Genomic DNA, 23,037 nt, shown 5'->3' on the forward strand with positions numbered 1-23,037 from the left:
CTTCCTGCTAAAACCTAGACACAGATCCTTCCAGCCTCTTTTCTATATGAAAAGTCACTCAACACACTTGTTTTTAAAATAACGAGGCCATCCTACAGAATTGTCATAATTTTTCTCTTACTAGCAACTAATGATGCCTTTCCATTTGCTCCCAGAAAATAGACTGTGGAATGTCTATTCTGGAAAATCTGAAAACAAATTCGTTTGGGTTCTGACAACCTGGATGAGGACTACTCTCCTCCAGCCTCAACTCTCCGTTCCATTTCCCTGATTTGCGAAACAAATGCTAATTTCTTCCTAATGTTCTGTTGAATAGTAAATGAGATGACACAGAGAAAGTCCCTAGCAACAGTGTCTGATACACAGTAGGTGTTTTTAAAATGCTGGATTCCTTATGCTATGACTTAATTTTACTCACAAGCCTAGCTGAGTGATTTTGTCTTTGTGTTTCTTTACTTTTTCAGATCTGGAATGCTGAGGCTTGAGGCACTCATACTCCTTGGCTTATGCCACATTCACATTATTGTCTGCAAGCATCTCCCGTGTGCCATTCATCCATTCATTTATTCCCATTGATCTTCATGCCTCATTCTCCCCTTCTCCCTTCTCCTCTCATACACGCCCCACAGGCAGCCAACCTAATCTGTTTGATGTATATCTTTTTATTTGTATTTGTTTCTGGGAAAGGTTTCGGGTGCATGAGTTTTTCATTTACCTAAATGATACTGTGCTGTGGATTTCATCCTGTCTATTATTTTCTTCATGGCACTGTGGTTTTAAGATCCACTCATGCTGTCATTCATACATCTAGGACTGCCACATGGTACTCCCTGGTGTGTGTTCCCCATATTTTAATCATCCAAGTATTTAGGGACAGAAACCTGGAGGGCTTCAGCTTGCTACCACTGCAGACTGCATGATGGTAGTGTACATCTTCATGTACGCTCTGGTGTGGGTCTGAGTGGGAACTTCTCCAAGGTGGATTGTCATGGACCACATCACCTAAACCCTCCAGCATGGCTGCCCTGGGCTGCCCTTGCAATCAATACCTTCATGTGATGTAAATGTCAGCAAGTATCTTCTGGTCAACCCCATCTGGATCCCTTTGCATCAGGGCCCTCCCCATCCTCTGCTTAGGATCATTTCTGAAAAGGCAAAGGTTCGATGTTTAGGTGTAATTGTGTAAAGCTTCTAACAGTTGTTTGGCATCTCTTTCCCACCTCAGAACGACTACTTTTCAGAGGCTTATCTTCCTCACTTATACAATGAGTGGAGTGGATGAGATCACCTAGAAAACCAGAGCGGGAAAAGTTGGAAGACCTTGGATTCAAATCCTAGCTCTGCCACTTCCCAACTATGTGCCACTGGGCAAGTGTCTTCACTGCATTAAGCCTCAGCTTCCTCCTCTCTAAAGTGGGTACCTAATAGTAGCTATCTCATAGGGGTGTTGCAAGAACAAAATGAGACAATGCACGAGGACCTCTTAGCACCTTGCCAGGCAATACATATCAGCCACTCTTAGGCTGTTGATGTGAAGGTTGATGATAATTACCATAACAACAGGCCAACAACAACAACATATCTCCATGTTCTGATAATCCATGAGCCTATGAGAATTGTAGTGGCATGATTGATTGACTGATTGCCTTTCATGTCTTCCCTGCATTTTGCTGGACCACCTTGAGGAGATACTAATGTATCATGGACCGGCGGTCTGAGCGATGAACATACAATAGATGCATCAAAAACCTTCTGCTTAACCTCTTTCTATGGGTTTCAAAGCATGGGTCTCACTATTAGATCTCTTTTCTGTGCTCCCCAACTTCCACCCCATGCCAACTTGTTAAGAAGGCTGATGAGCAGTTGCCAGTCTTCTATGAAAACTGCCACTGTCTACTAGTGTATCATTTGTATTTTAATGCAGATGCCCAGGTTTCAATGCTTGTTCTACCTCTGGGCCCTACTCTAATGGGACAATATGTCTTACTTTTATAGAATTCAGTAGCTATATGCCTGGCTGTGGGTTGGCTTTTCTCTAAACCATTCTCTGGAACTGAATTCCATTTTTTTAGTATATCTGCATATTAGTATAGTCAACAAACATTTATTGAGCACCTACTAGGGGGCTGACAATGTATTTGGCTAGAATAAAGCATTGTTCTCATGAAACTTTCAGGCCATAGAAGGAGGATTTTGAACAACTAATTACATAAATAATAAGTGAAATTAAATTGTCATAAATCATTAATTATTAATACAAAGTGCTATATGATAGCATATTACAAAAGGAACTATGATTATATTATATAACACAAACATACACACACACAGACACAAATAAGTATGGGAGGAGACCTACCAGATTGTGAATGTTGATTTTATTTGGGTGATAGATGTATTGAACCAGATTCTTTCAGTTGCAGGAGTCAGAAACTCAATTGCAACTTACTTAAGTAGGAAAGGAAATTTGTTTTCTCGTGTATTGAGTTAAACCATATTAAATCACCACTTTCAAAATTGTCAAATACTGGCAATTGTACATAATTCAATTTACTACCTGAAAAGTCTAAGTGCACTGGCTTCAGGTATAGTTGGATCCAGACACTCAGACAATATCAAAATTCTACTACTACACATGCCTCAACTGCTCTGTGGAACTGGCTTTATTCTCAGGTAAGCTTTCCACAGACTAGGTCAAGAATGGCCACTATCTGCTCCCATCCTCTTTGCAGTTAGGAAGAGGAAAAAAAAATATTTCCAAATGAGTCCATTGAAAGATTTGGGCAGAGCCCTTATTGGCTAGAATTGGTAGCATACCCTGCCATGAGCCAATCATTGTGGCCAGGGCTGTGATGCTCTGATTGGCCATTTCTGGGTCACATGCTCTTCTACTCCATTAAGGTACCGGCATGGAATAAGCCCTACCTTAATGAGTTGGGTGGAGAGTGGGGGATATATGGTTTCTCAGGGCAAAATTGCAAAATTTGAGTACTATTACTAGATGCAACAGGAAAAGATGACTACTTCAGGGAGATTTCAGGTGATTGTTTTCTTTCCTTTATTCTTTTATTTTCTTCTGCCTCTCTGCATTTTCTAAACTCCTACAATGAACATGAATTGTTCCCCAAAAATGTTTTTTAAGTTATTAAAAAAAAAACCCAAAAGTATTGAGAATGGAATTTGGACATGAACGTCATCTGGCTTTGTTCCAGGCTGATAATGACTTTCTGTGTTATCCCTTCCAGGTATGATTTGCATTTTAACCAGAGTCAAAAAGCTGTGACTCCAAGTAGAGTGTAGTGAAGGAATTTAGGGCACTGAGCAAGCCTGCGAGGGCCTCAGTCTATTGTCTGCCTTTGCCAGGGTCATATAGACAAGAAATCCAATCGGCCTCAAAGAGCTTTCCTGATTCCAATGACCTTGGAAGTGGCATTTAGCTCTAAATCTCGGTTTCCCCACCTTCGAGGCATTAGTAATAACAGTATAGTTCCTCCCTTACAGAATTGCTGTGGGATGAAGGAGATAACAGGACTTACAAGATTTAATCCTTAAACAATGTTCACCCCATTTTTTTCCTACCATAGGCCCTCTTCCGGCCAGGTCATGTAGGGAAATGGTGACAGCATGGGATTTGGGACTGAGCAAAACTGAATTCAAAGCTAGTCTGCCACCTACTAGCTGTGTGTCCCCAAGCAGGACATGTGTAGCCTCATCGCACATCAGTTCCTCCACCTGAAAAACGGGGATGGTGATGCCCTCTGCACAGAGTTGAGAAAGGATCTGACAGGGTAGCATTTAACTAAACAACTTGACTCTTGGTGGACACTCAGTAAATGCTTGCTCTCAATCCTTTCCCAGTGGCCTTTGACCTAATTCTATTCCAGAGGCATCAATAGAAATTGCATCCATGTATTTAGAGACTGTCTTTATAAATATGTTTACATGCATGCTTGTGATTGCTGCATAATGCAAGTGAAGATGACAAATTCATGCAACCAGCAAATTCTTAGCCTATGATTTTTAAAATGTTGGTTTACTTGTTCTATTTTAAAAACATCACATACCTACCTATTCCAAAATGGTAATTTACCAAAGGTACTCATTTATAGCATTTCTTAACCATGATTTGGAGCTGATATTTCACACTATGATTTGTCCATCCGTCAATCCATCCATCTCTGTCTGTCTCTCTATCTATCCATCCATCCATCCATCCATCCACCTACCTACCCACATATCCATCCATCTACTTAACATATAATGACTTCTTTGTACCAGGCCCATGTTTCAGATACTGGGCACACAGCGATACCTAAGATAGGCATGTTTCCTGACCTCATGGAACCTACTCCAGATCTTGGGAAGTGGGATATGACTGGAAAGCTGAGGCTAAGCACTGCAATTTGGTATGTGGGAGTGGAGCACTCCTCTCCTGACATCCAGGAAATGGTTTATTCAAAGTCCAGTCCAGACCTGCAATGCTGCTGACCAGGCCACATCACAGCCGTCTTCACCGCAGCCCAAAAGTTAGCCAAGCACAGCAGTGGTCTTGCTTGGACTCCATCCTCTGCTGTCTTCTGGGGAAATCTGCTGCCTGTGAACATTCTGCCCCGGGACCCACAAACTGTTCAGAAGTGTTGGCCAGCACCAAGTGAGTGTGCAAGTGGGATTTTAGGAGGAACATGTTGAACTTCCTGCATGTGGGGGTCTGGAGTGAGTGACTGAAAATTTATACATGATGTGACTTATTTTGCATCCTAAGACTGGGTTTGTGCCCTTTCTGAGCAAATCCTCACCCTGCTTTTTTCTGCTTTAATTAGTCTGAGTGGGTTTCTGTTATAGCCAAAATGTCCTCAACCTCAGCCCATGAGGATTATTTGCTTAATCCTTGAAGCAATCCTATGAGGCTGGATCTATTACTGACACCATTTGAGAGATGAGGAAATAAATGATCATATAGATGAAATGACTTGTCCTGAGTCAGTTAGACAACCTCAGAGCTGAGATTTGTACCTACAGTTCTAAAGGGTTTTAAAGACAAAAGTAAGAGAGGACATTCCCTGAAGTGTAAATGCACACTCAAGAGCTCATAGGGGGAAGAAGTTCTGCAGTTGTGCTTGAAGAGAAGTAGGAGATGAGGTGGGTACAGAGGTCTGATTCCTGCATTTCTCTAATACATTGGGCCCTTATGTGCTAGAGAACACAGTCAAAGGAAAGTTGCTTTTCACAGCTCAGAATAGAACTATCATGAACACTCCCTATCCCTGGTTGTGCCTCCATCAGAGGTGACTGCTCTAGTGACAGCCTGGACTGGGGCCTTTTTCTGCAAACAGATTACATCATTACCACAAGAGAGGCTTGAGTTGTGAGGATGACAGTTTTATGGCCCATAGACCCCCCACAACTGGAGCCATCTGGACTTTTAAAAGCTTGATAATGTAACATCATAAACAACCCTCTGCATGAGATGCACAGTGTGCTGAGATTTAGAATCAGGAGTTTGCCACGGGGGAGGCAGTGAGTTCCAACAGAGGACTCGGGTGATAAGGTTTTAGGAAGGGTGATTGCTGTATGACCTCATGTGGATGTCTCCCCTCACTTTTCCTCCTTAATCAGCCTGGTTTCCCCAGCACATAAGGAGACTTGGAACTAAGCATTATAGAGACATTCTTTGTTAAACACCACCCAAGTCGGTTCTCTCAAGATCTAAGGACTTCCCATTATCCTGCCACCCCTGCATTATGGAGACATTGGCTCACAAATGGCTGGGAAATGGGATGGGTCCCCAGAGTGACAAGGGTGCTTATAGCAGAGGTCTGCCTTGGAGGTTCTAAGTGATCCATGCCAAGCAGAGACAGAGACAGTTGCGGAAATGCTGATGCACACCAGGGGTATGAATAAAATATTCATTCTTAAGAACCAGGTCATCTCTCTACCACAACATAGGCCTCCTCCCCTGCAGCCCAGGTTTTCAAAACCTGACCTGAGAAAGATAAAGAAAATGTCGCTTTTAGAGTGAGCTTATAAGCCATCTGCTCTCAAGTTGACACTGGGAAAAGAGTACAGGGACATTTCTAGGTGTGGTGCATGGAGGATTTCAGAGGTTTTCATTTGAGCCACTGAGCTCAATGAAGGGGAAAAGACAAAATAAAATGGTGACAGACTAGTTTATATCATTTGGCTTATGAGCTTCCATGGCATCATTTCACAGAGCAAGCAGATTAAAAAGAATGATAATATATAATTAGGCAATTGTGGACACATGGCCACTCTCATGCCTTTGAATGTAAATTGGTCCAGGTAGGAAAATTGTGCAGTATATATTAAAAACTTTGAAATATATGCACTTCAATCAAACAATTTTCCTCCCAGAAATTTATCCTAAAATAAAATTGGACAAAGTCTAAATACATGTATTCATCATAGGGTCACTTCTAATCATGAAAACTTAAAAGCAATCCACTTGACTAACCAATGAGAGCTGTTGAATAAATTGCATGATAGCCCCACACTGGAATATATGTGGCTATTTTAGTATGAGCATAAAATACTTTTTTATGTTAGAAAAAATTATGTATATTTCTATTTCAAAAAGTGAAATACAATGATGTCAGAAAACTAGCCTCATATTCATAGAGTTGTTTCTCATTTTACTCACTCCCCATGCTTTTGCCCTCAGAGTAGGTCCTTCCTAGGCAGTTTCCTGGAGTTCATTTTGCATAGAGTTCACAAATCTTCCCTGGGGCTCCCAGCCCAGCTGGAAGTAAACGTTCTGTTTTCTCAACTGCTTTCTTCTGTTGTTTTTTAATGTCTGCCTGGTACTAAGATGATATGTGCCTATGATTTACATCCCTTCCTGGATATGGAGATTTCTGAGGGCTAGATCCACATCTGATTCACCTCTGATTCCCAGGCATGGGTGATGGTATGGGAGTGAATGAAGTGATGCTTGGTAAATGCTCTAGCGTGAGAAAGGTGTTTAGGGATGTACTGCAGCCAATTTTTATACCAAACACGTTAGCTCCACTCTGATGTCCTAGGTGATGTTGCCTTTTACTCACTCTCTGTCCTCATCAAGGTTGGCACCACTTTTTGCTCACTCAGAACAGAAAACCTTTGAGTACCAGGTCTTATGCTGGAGGAAATTGTCACCATGATGCTCTCTAGTCCAATGAGCCAGGGTGAGAGACTTAGAGGTGTTTGTGGTAAGTGGGAGAAACCCCTTTCTGTCTGCCTCTGTGAAATTCTTAAGTCTAGGTTGAAGAGTCCACTCTCATCCACACTCCTGCTTCCAAAGTCCCACCAAACACGAGAGAAAGCCACAGATAAAATTCAGAGAAGCAAGCGTGGTATCTCAGGATTGGAAAGGGTTTGTGCCTTGATCCCCAGCTGCAAGGGAAGGCAGAGGTGCAAGGCACTCCCTATAGGTTGGAGGCAGTATTCTTGGGAAGTGGTAATTTATCTCTCTAGATATCATGATTGATTCTTACTGAAGATAGTTTTAACATCCATTTCTACATTATTTTCTGTTGTTCTCACTTTTTCCCTTATGATTACAAAAGCAATATAAATTTTGACTGTAGAAACTTAAGAAAACACAGATAAGTAAAAAAAGAAAAATTTTAAAAGTCTAACTACCTTTTATTATTTTCATGAGGCTACCATGACACTGATAATGAAGAAATTGATGCTAAAATAAAATTAAAATGAGCCATCCCTTATTAAATTAGGCAGAAAAATCATTAATCAAGTATTAAATCATATTCAGCTGTGTGTGTTTTGGGGGCACATATATGAAGGATATTACATGACTGATATGGTTTGGATCTGTGTCCCTGCCCCATTTCACGTTGAAATATAATCCTCAGTATTGGAGGTGGGACATGGTGGGAGGTGTTTGGATCGTGGGAGTGGATTTCTCATAAATGGCTTAGCACCATCCCCTTGGTGATGAGTGAGTTCACATGAGACCAGGTTGTTTAAATGTTTTTGGCACCTCCCACTCTCTCTTTTGCTCCTGCTCTGACCACATGAGATACCTGCTCCTGCTTCACCTCCCACAATGAGGAAAATCTCCCTGAGGCCTCCTCAGAAGCCAAGCAGATGCCAGCACCATGCTTCCTGTACAGCCTGCAGAACCATGAGCCAATTAATTCTCTTTTCTTTATAAACTACCCGGCCTCAGGTATTTCTTTATAGCAATGCAAGAACAACCTAATACAATGACTAATGGGAACTTCCTTAGAAATAAAAAATAAAGGCTGGGCTCAGTGGCTCACGCCTGTATTCCCAGCACTTTGGGAGACTGAGGCGGGCAGATCACAAGGTCAGGAGATCGAGACCCATCCTGGCTAACATGGTGAAACCTCTTCTCTACTAAAAATACAAAAGAAATTAGCTGGGCATGGTGGCGGGCGCCTGTAGTCCCAGCTACTCAGGAGGCTGAGGCAGGAGAATGGCGTGAACCTGGGAGGCAGAGCTTGTAGTGAGCCGAGGTTGCACCACTGCACTCCAGCCTGGGTGACAGACAGAGCAAGACTCTGTCTCAAGAAAAAAAATAATAATAAATAAATAAATAAATAAAATTGTAACTCATGATATTATCAGATTAACGGGAAAAAAACATAAAATTTTAAGAAAAGCATTGAACAAAACAATTTTCATATGCAATATTTAGAAAAACTCTCAGAAAACTAGGAGGAGAATGTACTTTCCTCAATCTGAAAAGGGACATCAATAAAATATCTTAGGTAATGCCATACTTAATAATTGAATATTGAATGTTCTCCCCTTACTAGCAAAACAAGGACAAGCTGGACCACTTCTATTTAACATTTTACTGGGGACCATAATCATCTAAGAAGGCAAAAAGAAAAAATATTAATAAAAAGCATGCTGATGAAAAGGAATGAGTTAAGTAAAATCTATTTGTAAATGATGTGATTATTTCCCTGCATAGTATTTATAAAATCTACAAATAATCATAGGAAATACAAAGTGAATATAGAATTCCATGTTAATATGCAAAATATACAAAAATAAATTGTATATACTTGCTACAAACTATTAGAAACTGAAATTAATTAATTCTATTTACACTGGTGTTAATGAGCACAGAAAAGTTAGGAATGAACTTAACCAAAGACTTCCAATAATGTTAAAGTAAAAATAAAATCATAGTATTGCTGAAAGAGCTTAATAAAGAATTAAAGAAATGAAGTGGTGTGCCATATTTATAGATCGAAAAATCAAGGTGCTTTCTTAAAATTTTATTTTACTTTAGATTCAGGGGGTACATGTGCATATTTGTTACATGAGTATAAGGAAAAGAGGCAATTTTAAAAATATTTTTAATCCCATTACCCAGAGACAACATTCTATTTCATGTTTTCTGTACGTTTATATATACAGAAGTATTTACATTTTATGTGACCAAAATATTCCCATAATGTATATACAGTCTTTAGTTGCTTTTTACTCATGTAAAATATATTATGAATATTTTTTCATATTAAGTATTTATCAACACATTGTTTTTAATGGCTGGTTGGTGTTTTTCTGCAGCCAAGAGGAACCCCCAAAGTTCTGTATGTTCCAGATAAATACCCTGTCCTCTGCTTTAGTCAGCACTGGCAGGGGTGAGGAGTGTGCCTCAGGAGACCTGTATGCTCCTCATAAAACTCTCACCCCTTCCTCCTTCTCTGTCTCATCAAATGCTCACAACCTCACTACAACTCTCTGCCAGGAGATTCTCGGAAATAATTTTGTCCTTTATACTTTTCACATTAGCCACCAGAAGTAGCTCAGGACACCTTGAGTTTCTCTAATCCCCAAAGGACTCCATGGGCAGTGAGGTAAATCACCCTGCCAACCACAGAGGCATTGCCTAATGACCTTCCCTGATTTATTTTCTTCCTACTCCTACCATCATCAGAATATGTATGTGTGTGTGTGCACATATACATGCATGTATGCATTTATGTGTGCCTGTCTTTAATTACTAGGATACAAGTTATATGAGGTATATTGGATTTTTGAAGGCAGGAATTTTTGTCTTTTCTTGTTGAGTTATAATCTCCAGTGCCTAAAATAGTGAACAGCACATGGTAAGCACACACTAAATATTTATTGAATTGATGGATAATTTCATGATAATAAAAAAATACTGCCATAGACATCCTCATACCAAATCATTGTACTCATTCAGAATGATTTACTTTTGGTAAACTTTTAGATGTGGAACTTGCTGGATTAAAAATAAAAAATAGGCACCCCTTTTCCTTTTTTAAAAAAAGATATTTAGGCCATGAATGAGCAAACTGCAACATGTAGCATAACAGAGGCCTATTTCTTCATAATCTCAGTGATACTATTTAATAAATATTAGCACTTGAAAACATCATCACCCATTCTGGGAAAGACAAAACTCAAGAGAGAGTAAAATGAGCAGTTGATGCTAGGGATTTAGAGAGAGGGTATAGGGATGAGTAGGTGGAGCAAATGGATTTTTAAGAAAGTAATGAAATTCTGCATCATACTGTAATGGTGAATGCAAGACATTAAGCATTTATCAAAACCTGTAGAACTTTCAAGCACAAAGAGTGAACCTTAATGAATGCAATTTTAAAAAATCATTTAAGGAGCTGGGATCCCAGGAGGTAATGCAGACTATGACAAAGAATCTAACTGTATTGCAAATGCCTGAAACAACCACATTGAAGAGAGTGTGAGGGGAGGTGCTGACATAACTTTGGAAATAAATGGAGTCTGGAAGACAAAAGGGAGAAGGAACTGTACATAAAGACTGTACTCTAGTTGATGAAGTTGTTTCCCACAGAAATACAGGTTAACAATTCTGATACTGCTATACATGCATACTAGAGTTGAAGAATTAAGTAAATGGATATAAGTTGGTGAAAGTCATGTTTCTCACTGTTGGAGTGGGAGTTTACAGATAAGCCAGGGCAGGAAGCTAGATGATCCATGTGGCAATGAATCAGAGCTGGGGACATCAGTATGAACTCAACATTTAGCTTAGTATGGATACAGATGGTTACATAGAGAAATATTTATAGATATGTGTATTTACACAGGTTAGTGTATTCACAGATCATAAGAAAATATGCCAGCCTAGAGGGCCTAGAAGCATTCCTATAGCAACAAAAACACCTAATGCCCAGATCTTGGTTACTAATACCATTCTCCAATAAAAGGAACCAGAGCTACTTGGAGAAATAGCTGTTTCAATGACTGGGGCAGTAAAAGCACAAGATGAGCCTGGAGCATTTTATAGTGCCAGATTGCAAGGATGTGCTAAAACAAATGATGAGTGTATATCAAAGAAGCTCAGAAGCCAACTGAAAGAGCTTCCAATGGCCAAAGCTGAAATAATTGGAAAAAGATAAATAAACAAAGAATTGAGTTATAACTCAAGGTATAAATCATATATCTCTGAGTGTATACTGATACAAATAAGTGACTGAATAGCTTAATGAATGGGGGAGAAGAGAATAATCTCTCATGCAACCTAATTTCAAACAATTTACCTAGATGCTCTGCCCTCAAAGAGGGAGAGCATAACTCCCCACTCTTTTGGTGTGGGTTGGAGATACCTGACAAAGACTACCTTAGCCAGGTTATCAAGGCCAATACCAATAGTCATAAGTCATGCTGTTAGTATGTACCCTTGATATAATGTGATGAAAATTCCAGTTACCTCTCTGGTCTTACTCCTACAGGACCATAACCTGAGTCAATCCATTAAAAAAAATCAGATAAATCCTAATGGAGGGACATTCTACAAAATACCTGACCAGTGCTCCTCAAAACTCTCAAGGTAATTAAAAACAAGGAAAGTACATAACTATCATAGTCAAGAGGAATATAAGGAGACATGATGACTATATGTAAATGCTACCTGGATGGGATTCTAGGCTCAAAACAAAGGACATTAGGTAAAACCTGAGGATATTTGAATAAAACATAGACTTTAGTTAATAATTTTCTATCAATATTGGTTCATTAGCTGAAACAAATATATCACATTAAGATAAGATGCTACTAATAGGTAAGACTGGGAACTCCAAACTATCTTTTTTTTTTTTTTTTTTTTTTTTTTTTGAGACGGAGTCTCACTCTGTCGCCCAGGCTGGAGTGCAGTGGCCGGATCTCAGCTCACTGCAAGCTTCGCCTCCCGGGTTCACGCCATTCTCCTGCCTCAGCCTCCTGAGTAGCTGGGACTACAGGCGTCCGCCACATCGCCCGGCTAGTTTTTTTGTATTTTTTTTTTTAGTAGAGACGGGGTTTCACCATGTTAGCCAGGATGGTCTCGATCTCCTGACCTCGTGATCCACCCGTCTCGGCCTCCCAAAGTGCTGGGATTACAGGCTTGAGCCACCGCGCCCGGCCCAAACTATCTTATAAAATTTTCTGTCAATCTAAAACTGTTCTAAAACGTAAAGTCTGTATTTTAAAACATTGCCAATTAGACATAAGTGAAAACTAACATCTTGTTTTTTCTTTATTTGCCTTTCTTTGTTTACTAGTGTGATGAAGACTTTTTATGTGTGCATGCATTGGCTGCTTATATTTCTTCTTTGAGTTGCCAATTTTCATGTGTCCCTAAGGTTTTATGGTTATTTATTACGTGGCATCATAGTGGTTGTATCTCTGATACAATCTCATAGAATTATCATACCATACTATGAAGTATTATTTACCTGTTTTCCATAATTATATAAATATCCATTTTACAGGTGAAGATATGGAGGCTGAGAGGGACTGAATAATTTACCCAGTTCATAGAGTAACACCTAGGCTTTGAGCTCACATCGATCTGACTCCAGAATCCCCTAGACACCATGCAATACTGTGAAGTACCAAGTGATGATGTTGGCAGAGGAAGGGGAGGGAATCTTGGCAGATAGCTTGGGGTCCAGTGACAACCTTTGAATCTGAGCTTTAGAATAACGACAACAACACCCCAGAGAGGGGTACCACATAGTCAAACTATATAGGAAGTCTCTGAGTGGCTGATGTGAGAAATGGCTCGTGAGGGCACCAAATTTCCTGCAGGTCTCTCCAGACTCTGCCGAGAACAACAAAATGGGTTCTCTGGAGTTGTGCCTGGAAGAAATGTAATTGTCAGGGGCTAGAAGGCAGCAGAATCCCATGCCATATATCATCATAATTTAATGTTGAGCCTCTTAAAACTGAAGCCAGGAAGGAGAACCTTCCTTCCCCAGAGTGCGCTAACAGCATCCAGGCTGCAGGGCCCTCCACTCGCCAGTACTTGCCTTTGCAGGGCTTGACCTCTAGGACCTGGGATGTAAAGAGCCAAAGATGTGGAGGTTCATAGCCACTAGTACTGATAGATCTCCGATGAGTGGAGGAACACCAGGATTCTCCGTCTCGCCCTGAATTGGATAAAACGACAGGGACGCATGTAGACTGGTTTTAAGGAGCAAAAAGTTTAACAGGCAAGAAAGAAGGAAGGAAGAAGAAAACAGCTCCCCCAGCGGGAGGGGGGACTCCAACAAAGGGAAAACCCCGTGTGTGGCACAAAAGTGGCTGCTGATAGGAGGAGGTTGGAGGAGGTGGTGTCTTATTTGCATAGGGCTCAGGGGATTGGTTTGACCAGGCATGTCACTCATGTAGCCCACGAAAAAACTGGCCTTCCCACCCTAGCCTTTTAATATGCACATCCAGGACGCCATGATGTTCTACACACATGGGGATATGTGCGGGCAGCCATGTTGCCAGGCACATGTGAGGGCAAGGGCAGGAAGAAGGCAGTGGGAATCGCCATATTTGGGTGGACCCAGTTTCTAATTGCCTGTATTTGCATATCAAAGGTGGCCCCCGCTTCTCCCCCACCAAGAGCTGGGACTTTCCTGCTAGACAAGAAACTTTTCTGAGGCTGCTTTAAAACAAACGAAAACTTCCTAAGGACCCCTTTTCCTATCTGGCTAAAATAATTTCTTAGTAACTCCTATAACAGTACCTGCCAGCTTAATGCTTGACCTCAAAGAATTGGGGTGATATCCAAAGAGTCTGGGCTCAAGGAACTAAACTTGACCTCTGACTTGGCTGCTTGGTCCTGTGCAACCTTGGGCAAGTCAACTCACCTTTCTGGTCCTTGGTTTGTTCATAACAAAATGAGGACCATAGTCTTGCTCTACTGACCTCACAGAATGTTCCAGTGGATAAATAATAGTACTGATGGCTAAGAACAACTTCATGCTCTCTCTAAACCAGCACCTTGCATGCATCATCTTGTTAAATATTCACAGAAATCTTTTTAGGCGTGTGTTCGTCTGATCCTCATTTTGTGGACAGGAAAACTTGTCCAGAGAGATGATGTCGCTTGTCTGAGGTCACCTGGCTTGCAAAGATTAAATTTAAACTTAGAGCTCATCCCAGTCGCCAGAGACTTACGTTACTAATCAAATTCCAACATGATGCTAGACAGAAAAAATGCTGCAAGGAACAGACTTCTGGGAAGAAATTACGGGCTGGCTGGGGAAGCTGGACATGTGGGGTGTGGCCAATAGCTGGGACTTGGTATTGATTGCAGGGTGGGTGTGCATGCGGGGGGAGTTTAGAGGAACAAGGTGGATGAGGACAAGGGGTGGAGAGAGAAACAAGCATGACTGAAGAAGACTGGCAGAGAGGAGAAGGGAGAGGCGTGGCAACTTCCAGAAGAAATGGAAATCCAGGGAAGGCAGAGACACCAGAAGGGGATCTTCAGGGAGCTTTGCTCATGGATATGCTTTGTAATCGCCATCCTCTGGGCCCCATTAAACCATCAGTAAAATCCAGAGTTTTTTGAAGTTTGCTTTGGGGATTCAACAGCTTGAGACTGATCATGGGGTGGGCAGAGCCCAAAAAGCAGCTCAACGCTAAGGTCCACTCCCACTCTCCTTCCCCAGGCTCCTCAGCATGTGCCTGCCTTGGGGCCCAGAGCTGTCCCAGAGAGCTCCAAGGCTGCAGCTTCCATGTGCCTCACTTTGGGGCCACAGAGGAAACAGCTTTTTACAGGAGGTAACCATGCAAGGTGTAGGAGTCTAGATCCTGGCAGAAATAACTTCTCGAATATATGTTAGTGCTTTAAATTGAGGCAGAATCATCCTTTTCTCTCCTTCCCCTCCTTTCTACCTCATTTTCTCTTTCTCTTTTTCTCATTTCTCCCCTTTCTCTCTCTCTCCTTCCATCTTCCCTTGTTGCTCATCCAGCCCTCCCTCTATGTTCCAGGGCTGCAATTTCAACCTCTATGTGCAAGTTACTGTGCTCTGCCCAGGATGCAGGGACGAGCGGCATCAATGTCCTGTCTTCTCTCACACATTTTTTATCTACCCTAGCTGGGCAACAGGGTTAGGAGCTGGAGATTTTACATATATCTCTCACAGCCCCTGGTCCCTGGTCCCCAAGTACCCAAATCCAGTGGGGAGACAGGCATGTGAGCCAGTCCCCAAAATACTCACTCCTCCAGATTCAACTCCCCAGGGCAACCAGATCCTTACGAAGTTTCTTTTGTTTTCTCGTTTAGTAAAATGCAGTTTTCACCTTTCACTGCCAGACTTAGTTTGTACACATCTTTTCCATGTTGCTACACAACCTCCATCCTCATTACTTTAATGGCCACATCATATGACACTAAGTAGCCTAATTTACATAACTGGCCTCCTATTGTTGGACATTAGGTAGTTTCTAGTCTTTTTTTCATCTTTATAGGTTTAAAAGTATTAACTTTTTAGAGGCTGCCCTGTCTGGAGGATCATGCATCCAATTTTAAATGAGAGAATGGAGGCATGAGTAGAAGGTTTGTGTCTTCCTGCCCTTTTCCCGACCCTAGTGCCACCGTGACTATATAGCATGACTTGGTGAATGCTGCTGGAGAGAACCTGCTGGCGCCTATTCTAGGACCCATCACATCGCCTTAGAACTCTCCATGAAAGTGTCGTCTCCATCATCTGTGACCTTTTTTCTTCTTTTCTTTTATTAGAGACAGGGTCTCGCTATGTTGCCCAGGCTGATCTCTAACTCCTGGGCTCAAGAGATCCTCCTGCCTCAACCTCCGGTGTAGCTGGCAGTACAGGTGCACATCACCATGCCTGGCAAAACTGTGTCTTTTCAATGGCCTTTTCATTTCTATGTCCCCAGTGCCTGACACAGGGAAGCCCCCTCAGAAATGAAGGGAAGGAAACAAAGAAAGGAAGAATAAAGCCAGAGAATGGTTGCCTTTCTCATTCTGGCCACCCCTCATTAATAGGGCCTGGGACAGCTGAAAGGCATTAGTGACTGAACATGTTGACATTGTGTAATTTATTACCCTGAACTGTACAAAGTATGCCTTCCCCCCAGGACTTGCCCACAATGAAAGCAGAGTTTATCCCGGGGCCCCGAATAAATACTCAGAGAAACAGAAACCTCATGAATTTTTTAAAGAGCTTATTGGAATCAGGGAAAAACCTGGCGTTCTGAGTCAGAAGTATCCACTAGATCAGCATTCGTTTCTCTTTACCCTCTTTAATCTTTTTTAATCCCCTTGCTTTCCAGTATTAATCTGTGCTTCCCCCTCCCGCCCCGAATTCCCCCTCCATTTTGGATCATCAGGAGAAAAATATCCCACCCACAAGACTCCCACCTCCATCTCCCATCATACTGGCAGGACTGGGGAACGTTGCCCAGCCCCTGACAAAGGACAGGTCTTGGAACTCCAGAGGTGCCAAGACCCTGTCCCCTACCTGCACCTGTTTGGGGGTGAGATTAGAGGTGTTGGGATCGTAATGCTGAGGCTCTCGTGTCCTCTTGAAAAAAAAAGCTTCCTGGTTATGAGTGACACCTGAGCTTATCAACCTCCAAATGTCAGCCTTGCCAAAAGTTAAGCGATTTACAAGGTCTTGCTGAGAAATTCCGTGTACTAGAAGCTAATAGAAGGTCAGCATTTTCCATTTCGATTTTTTTTTTCCTTCCCACTGCCTAGGGTCTCAGTAATGTTCCCTTTCTCTGACATTTTGACACAGTTCCTATAAATTCTAGCAAGGTAGCTAAACACTTTTATGCTCCCCACAAGCCTGGGAAATACGGGTTGTTGTTTTTTCCATTTAATAAACGAGGAAACTGAAGCTTAAACAGAGAGGGGTCTTTTGCCCAAAGTCATACACAGCAGCTGATCGAAGTGGCTTCAGGACTCATGTCTGTCTGAATCCAGAGCTCATGCGTCAGTGCGCTATGATTTCTTCATTTCTTCTTCTGCTTGGCAAGCCAAGAATGACCCCTCCCCTGCCGCAGGTTCCCCCTTGCAGTGACTTTTAGAATTGATGTAAACAGCCCGAGTTCTACCTTCTTCTACAGGATGCTCACACAGCCTGTGAGCAAACCACGGTCTAAATTTGGCCCACTGCCAGTTTATGTAAATAAAGTTTTATTGGAACACAGTCATGATCATTCATTTGCGTATTTTCTGTGCCTGCTTTCATGGTACAACGGCACGGTTGAGTAGCACAACAGATACCACATGGACCACAAAACCTGCATTACTTACACTCTGGCTCTTAAAGACAAATTTTCTGACCCCTGGAATCTAGGATAATCATTGCCCATTATCCCAGAATCAAAGGTAATGGATGATAACAACAACAGTAGTAAGAATATATCACATTTCTTGAGGGATATGTGATCTGTAAGAATAGGTTACATTTCTTGAGTGCTAGTTGCTTATCTTACGGAATCCTCAACAATAGTGTCTGGCGGTGCTCAGAGAGGTGAGCTATTTCCCCACAGTCACAGAGCTAGAAAGAAGGGAATCTGGGACTTAAACCTGGAGCTCACTAACAAATAAATTCCAAATTGCTCTATACTACTAAGGGCATAATGTTCACATACATTTTCTACCCAGTATCTGGCATTTGTGCTACCTGTTGTGCTGGGAAGTGATACAAAATGAGTAAAGAAACATCTCTGTTTGTGGGAAACCGTGGGCTTGTGGGAAAGTCAGGCCTCCATGTAGACCAGCATTGAGATGGCTGTCACAGACCACAAAGAGCCCAGAGAAGGGGACTGGGAAAGAGGGCTCCAAGGTGGCCCATCACACTTTAACGTTGAACAGAAATGTCATAATTGAGATGGAACAGAGAAGTGCATCCCAGGCCACAGGAACAAGTTAAGCAAAAGCTTGGAGCAAAGCAATTTTCATATGGCTGAGTTTAGAGTGAACGGAGGGGTAGGAGAGGATGAAGTGTTGACATAAGTAACAATAGTGGTTTGTTTGGAGTCAGGTGAAAACAGTCTCGGATGTGAGGCTGAGAACTTTGAAATGTATTTCCTTCCCTTATCTACAAATGACCTCGGGTTTCTCAAGGCATCCCATTTATTTCTGGTAAGCAGTAGGTGCTCAATAAATGCCTTTAAGAACAGAATGGCATCCCCCAGTAGGAGGGAGTGAGTCCCCTTTTGGCTTCTTCTACAGGATGCTCACACAGCAGCAGCAGCAGATACTGAGACCTGTCCAGGTGACGACGACCCATCTGCCTGGGACCACTTCTAGACCTTCTGTAGAGTTACAAATTTGGGGTCAGCTCAATGGGTCTCTAGAGAGGGGCTTTCCAGAAGAGGCTTCTATTTTTCTGTCTATACCCAGATGGCAGAGCAGTGGTCTTGTGCCCTTAAGGAACTACACTTCTGTTCTTTCTTTTTTTGAGATGGGGTCTCACTCCAACCCAGGTTGGAGTGCAGTGGAGTGATCTTGGCTCACTACAACCTCTGCCTCCCAGGCTTAAGTGATCCTCCCACCTCAGCCTCCTGAGAAACTGGGACCACAGGCATGTGCCACCATGCCTGATTAGTTTTTTGTATTTTTTGGTAGAGACAGGGTTTCATCATATTCCCCAGGCTGGTCTCAAACTCCTGTGCTCAGGCAATCCACCTGCCTTGGCCTCCCAAAGTGCTGGGATGATAGGCATGAGCCACTGTGCTCAGCTGACACTTGTATTCTTGATCATTCACTTGAATGGAGCAAAAGAGAGCAGGAAAATCCAGCCTTTGGGGCCATTTAAATCCCAGCTCTGCAGATTTTGGATTGTGTGACCTTGGACAAGTCCCCTAATTTCACAGAGCCTCAGTTTTCTCATCTATAAAATGGGGATGATGATTCCTGTCTCATGACAAAGCCAACTTTATTTATTTATTTAATAGTCCTGTGGATCATCTGGGGATGGCTCTGCAGGTTAGGAAAGACCCTGCTCCCTTTGTCTTTCATTCTGGAGCCAGTGGCCTCGCAGGACATGCCCTTCTAAAGGAAGGGAACAGAAATCTCAAGAGAGCACATGAAAACACAGGCAAAACTGTGTAAGGCTTAAGCTCAGAAGTGGCCCAAAGTTACTTCAGCATTTCTAAACATTTACTATTGGCTAACACAAGTTGTATGGTCCAGCCCAGTATCAATGGGATAGGAATGTACACTCCACCCACAGTGAAATGTACTGAGAGTGGAGAAGGAAAAAAATTGTGAGCAAATTGTACCCCTACCACAATTGCCAAAACTCACAGCATGACTGTGGGCCATATGATCCCATTTCTACCCAACATTGCCTTCTGTGTTTCTCAAGGTTTCTCATGTCATCCAAACCCCACCTTATACGTGGATAAACTGAAATTTGAGCACCTTCCCATGGTTTGTCTCCAACCACAGAGGGTTGCCAAAACTAGGTTGGCTATTTACTCTGGACAACCATGTCTGTTATTAACCATACTCATAGTAGTGGGGATGCTGTATCTTTCCTTTCAGTTCAGTTCTAACTGGTAGCCTTCAGCATGAATTCCCAGAGGGAGACTAATTTCCTGGTGGAATGTGAAGACAGCCACTGTAGTCTCCCACTGTGGTTCCAACATGAGGCAAAATAACCAAACAGCCCCTATCTTGGATAGAGACCACCAAAATTCCAGTTAGAGGTGGTCAACCCTGCCCATTTTATTTCCTCTGGCAGAAATGTTTTATTGTCCCACTGCCAAAACTAGGTTGGCTATTTATTCTGAACAACCATGTCTGTCATTAACCATACTCCTAAAAAGAGCTTCCAAAATTATCTCAATACCAGGGACAACTCATTTAGAACACTAGCAGCAACACCACCACTGACGAAATCAGTAAGTGGGCCATGTGGTGTCCACCCTCACCCAAGAGAGTCTGTTGACAAGTTGATGAGTATTTTTGGACATAGACAACTTGGGCTTGGCCCAGATTCACTCATCTCTTCAGTAGAGCTTTCCAGAGAGTTCAAATTATTTCCTAATTTGTTCCAGATCCACCATCTTTTGTGGCTTCATTTGGGCATTGAGGTCATCCAGAGATGATTGAGTTGGGCAATGGAGAAAGCAATGAGAGGAAAGAAATTCTTCATTTATTCATTCACTCACTCATACCCTCACTCACTAGTTGCTGAGTGTTTCCAGTGTCCTAGATCCAAAGTTGAAAAAAAAGCAGAAGTGCCACCGGGCTGGCCATTTAGCACAGCAAATCCTTCTTAAATGCATTGTTTCAAAATAAATAGTTGGCTTCTCATCAGACATTGCACTGCAGATGATTGGTTCCAGCTAATCACAGCAATACTATTCCCCTTGCCAATGATTGGTTTAAGGGTTAGCATGTGACCCAGGTCTGTCCAATTAGAGGTGAGAGAAAATTTGTTAATGGTGTTTCGGAAACTTTCTATTACTAAGAAGGGGGCATCAGAAGGGAGGGATACTCTTTACTGCTTGTAGCTATGTATTAATAAATGTGACACCTGCAATTCAGACAGCCATCTTACTATATGCCAGAAAAGGAAGCTAACTCTGAAGATGGCAGTGTTGAAAGATGAGGGAGCTACATCTTCCTTGACATCCTTGCGCTGCTAAATCTATACCCCAAAGGGGACTCTGCCTGGCGGACCTCCTGTTATGTGAGATGATAGATTCTGTCAATGTTTTGGCCAGTGTGTGTTGGGGTTTTTACCTGCATCCCAAAGCATCCTAATGGGTACAGCGCAATTACTGTAGAACCCTGCTTTATCTTTGAAGGAGCAGATGGACAGAGCAGTCGATTAATTTGTTTACAATCACACAGCCGGGAAATGTCTGATGAGGCTGTGAGCCCAGGACTGTCTGCCTTCAGTCCACCTCCCTCCCCATAGGTGACTTACAGCTAGCCTCTAAGAATGAACAGCCAGAAAATAACAGCTGCTAAGTGCTATCTAGTTTTTGGGCAGTGCTGGGTACTGAGTGGTCGGGAACTGATGCATAAAGAAAGACGGTGAAGATCTTGATGGAGGCCGGGCGCGGTGGCTCACGCCTGTAATCCCAGCACTTTGGAAGGCCGAGGCGGGCGGATCACAAGGTCAGCAGATCGAGACCATGGTGAAACCCCGTCTCTACTAAAAATAGAAAAAAAAAAATTAGCCGGGCGCAGTGGCGGGCGCCTGTAGTCCCAGCTACTCGGGAGGCTGAGGCCGGAGAATGGCGTGAACCCGGGAGGCGGAGCTTGCAGTGATCCGAGATCGCGCCACTGCACTCCAGCCTGGGTGACAGAACGAGACTCCGTCTCAAAAAAAAAAAAAAATAATAATAATAATAAAGATCTTGATGGAACACAACATGGCAGGTGGGATTGAGGGATCATGCATGGGGGCTCTGGGCTAAAGTTCCTGCCCCATCTGCCTACATTCTTCATAACCCACAGCTGCTTTACCTGGGGTAATTCTGTACAGTGGAGGACACTGCTGGTTTGGATTCAGGTAGAGCTGGTCCAAATCCTGTCTTGGTTACTTCCTAGGTGTACAGGGTTGGGCATGTCCTGTCACTCTTCTAGGCTTTGGTCACCTCATGCTGGGTCACTGTGAGGAGTGGACATGAAGCACAACATTGCTGGACACCTAGAAGGTGCTGAATGAAGGATGCCTGTGGGCACGATCATGACAGTTACGACTATCCAGAACCCTGAGAGTCATATAGCAGGAGTGCTAATCTTAGTCCCTGCTCTGCTATGATGGGTTGTATGACCTCAAGCAATTCCTGCCTTCTCTGGGCCATTCACTTATGCCCCTGATACTCTGAAATTGAGGGATTGGGCTTGATAGCCGTTTTCAAACTCTGTTCCATGGAGATCTAGAGATTCTTTGGCTGTATAATGAGGATAGGGGCAAGGAGGAGAGACTGAAACCATCCCCTCCACACCCAACCTCATCTTCAACCGTAGCAGCTCTTTGCTGTTTCTTTCATGAGACTAGGACTTTCTGTGAGATGTTATTTGGAGAGAGATTCTGCTGATTTTATATATATATAATATTTATATATTTTATTTATTATATATCTATTTTATTTATTATTTTATTTATATATTTTATTTAAATATATAAATTCTATTTATTATATAATTTAATATATTATATATTAAATTATATATTTATATATACATACTGTATATGTATGTATGTATATGTATATATTAAAAACCACTTGAAAACCCTCTAGATAGATCTCTACATTCCTTCCAGTTATTTAGTAGTTAATAGCATAAGCTTTGGTGCTCATTGTATACAGATTTGAATGATGACTCTGCTGTTTATTATGTGTTAACTTGGGCAAGCCGATGACTTTCTGGATCACAGTCTCCACATCTACCAGCCATTCAGGAGAATGTCCTTTGCCCTCATCTCCACCAGCAGGAGGTGTTATAACTCTTTTTAATTTTTGCCAGTTCAATGGGTATAGAATAATATTTCATTGTTACTTTAATTTGCATTTGCCTAATTTCCAGAGAATTGAAGTATCTTTTCCTCTGATTCTTGGCCATTTGCATTTCTTCCATAAATTCCTATTCTTTGCCAGTTTCTGTGGGGCCATTTGTCATTTTGCTGGTCAGTTTATGAGAACTCTTTGACATCATATTGACATTATCCTAATATAGTATGGATTTTATCTTTCACCTGCATTACAGATTTTTAAAGATCCATCTTTTGTTCCTTCTGAAATGTTGCTATAATGGTATTACTGCACGCTCAC

The 23,037-nt window shown here is 42.1% G+C and overlaps 1 protein-coding gene across 5 annotated transcripts in view; it reads left to right on the forward strand.

The window, feature by feature from the left end:
• Window positions 1-23,037, forward strand: part of ISCU (iron-sulfur cluster assembly enzyme) — a 627,706-nt gene that overhangs the window by 137,735 nt on the left and 466,934 nt on the right. The window contains exon 1 of one of the 5 annotated variants that reach the window (XM_050749908.1): window positions 8,842-8,845. The exons of the other annotated variants lie outside the window; for them this stretch is intronic. The gene's annotated coding sequence lies outside the window, so the exon portion shown is untranslated. Of the gene's footprint in view, window positions 1-8,841; window positions 8,846-23,037 lie in introns of those variants that run through there. 5 annotated transcript variants of the gene reach the window in all.

This window comes from Macaca thibetana, chromosome 11, assembly GCF_024542745.1.
Source record: "Macaca thibetana thibetana isolate TM-01 chromosome 11, ASM2454274v1, whole genome shotgun sequence".
NCBI classification, from domain to species: Eukaryota; Metazoa; Chordata; class Mammalia; order Primates; family Cercopithecidae; genus Macaca; species Macaca thibetana.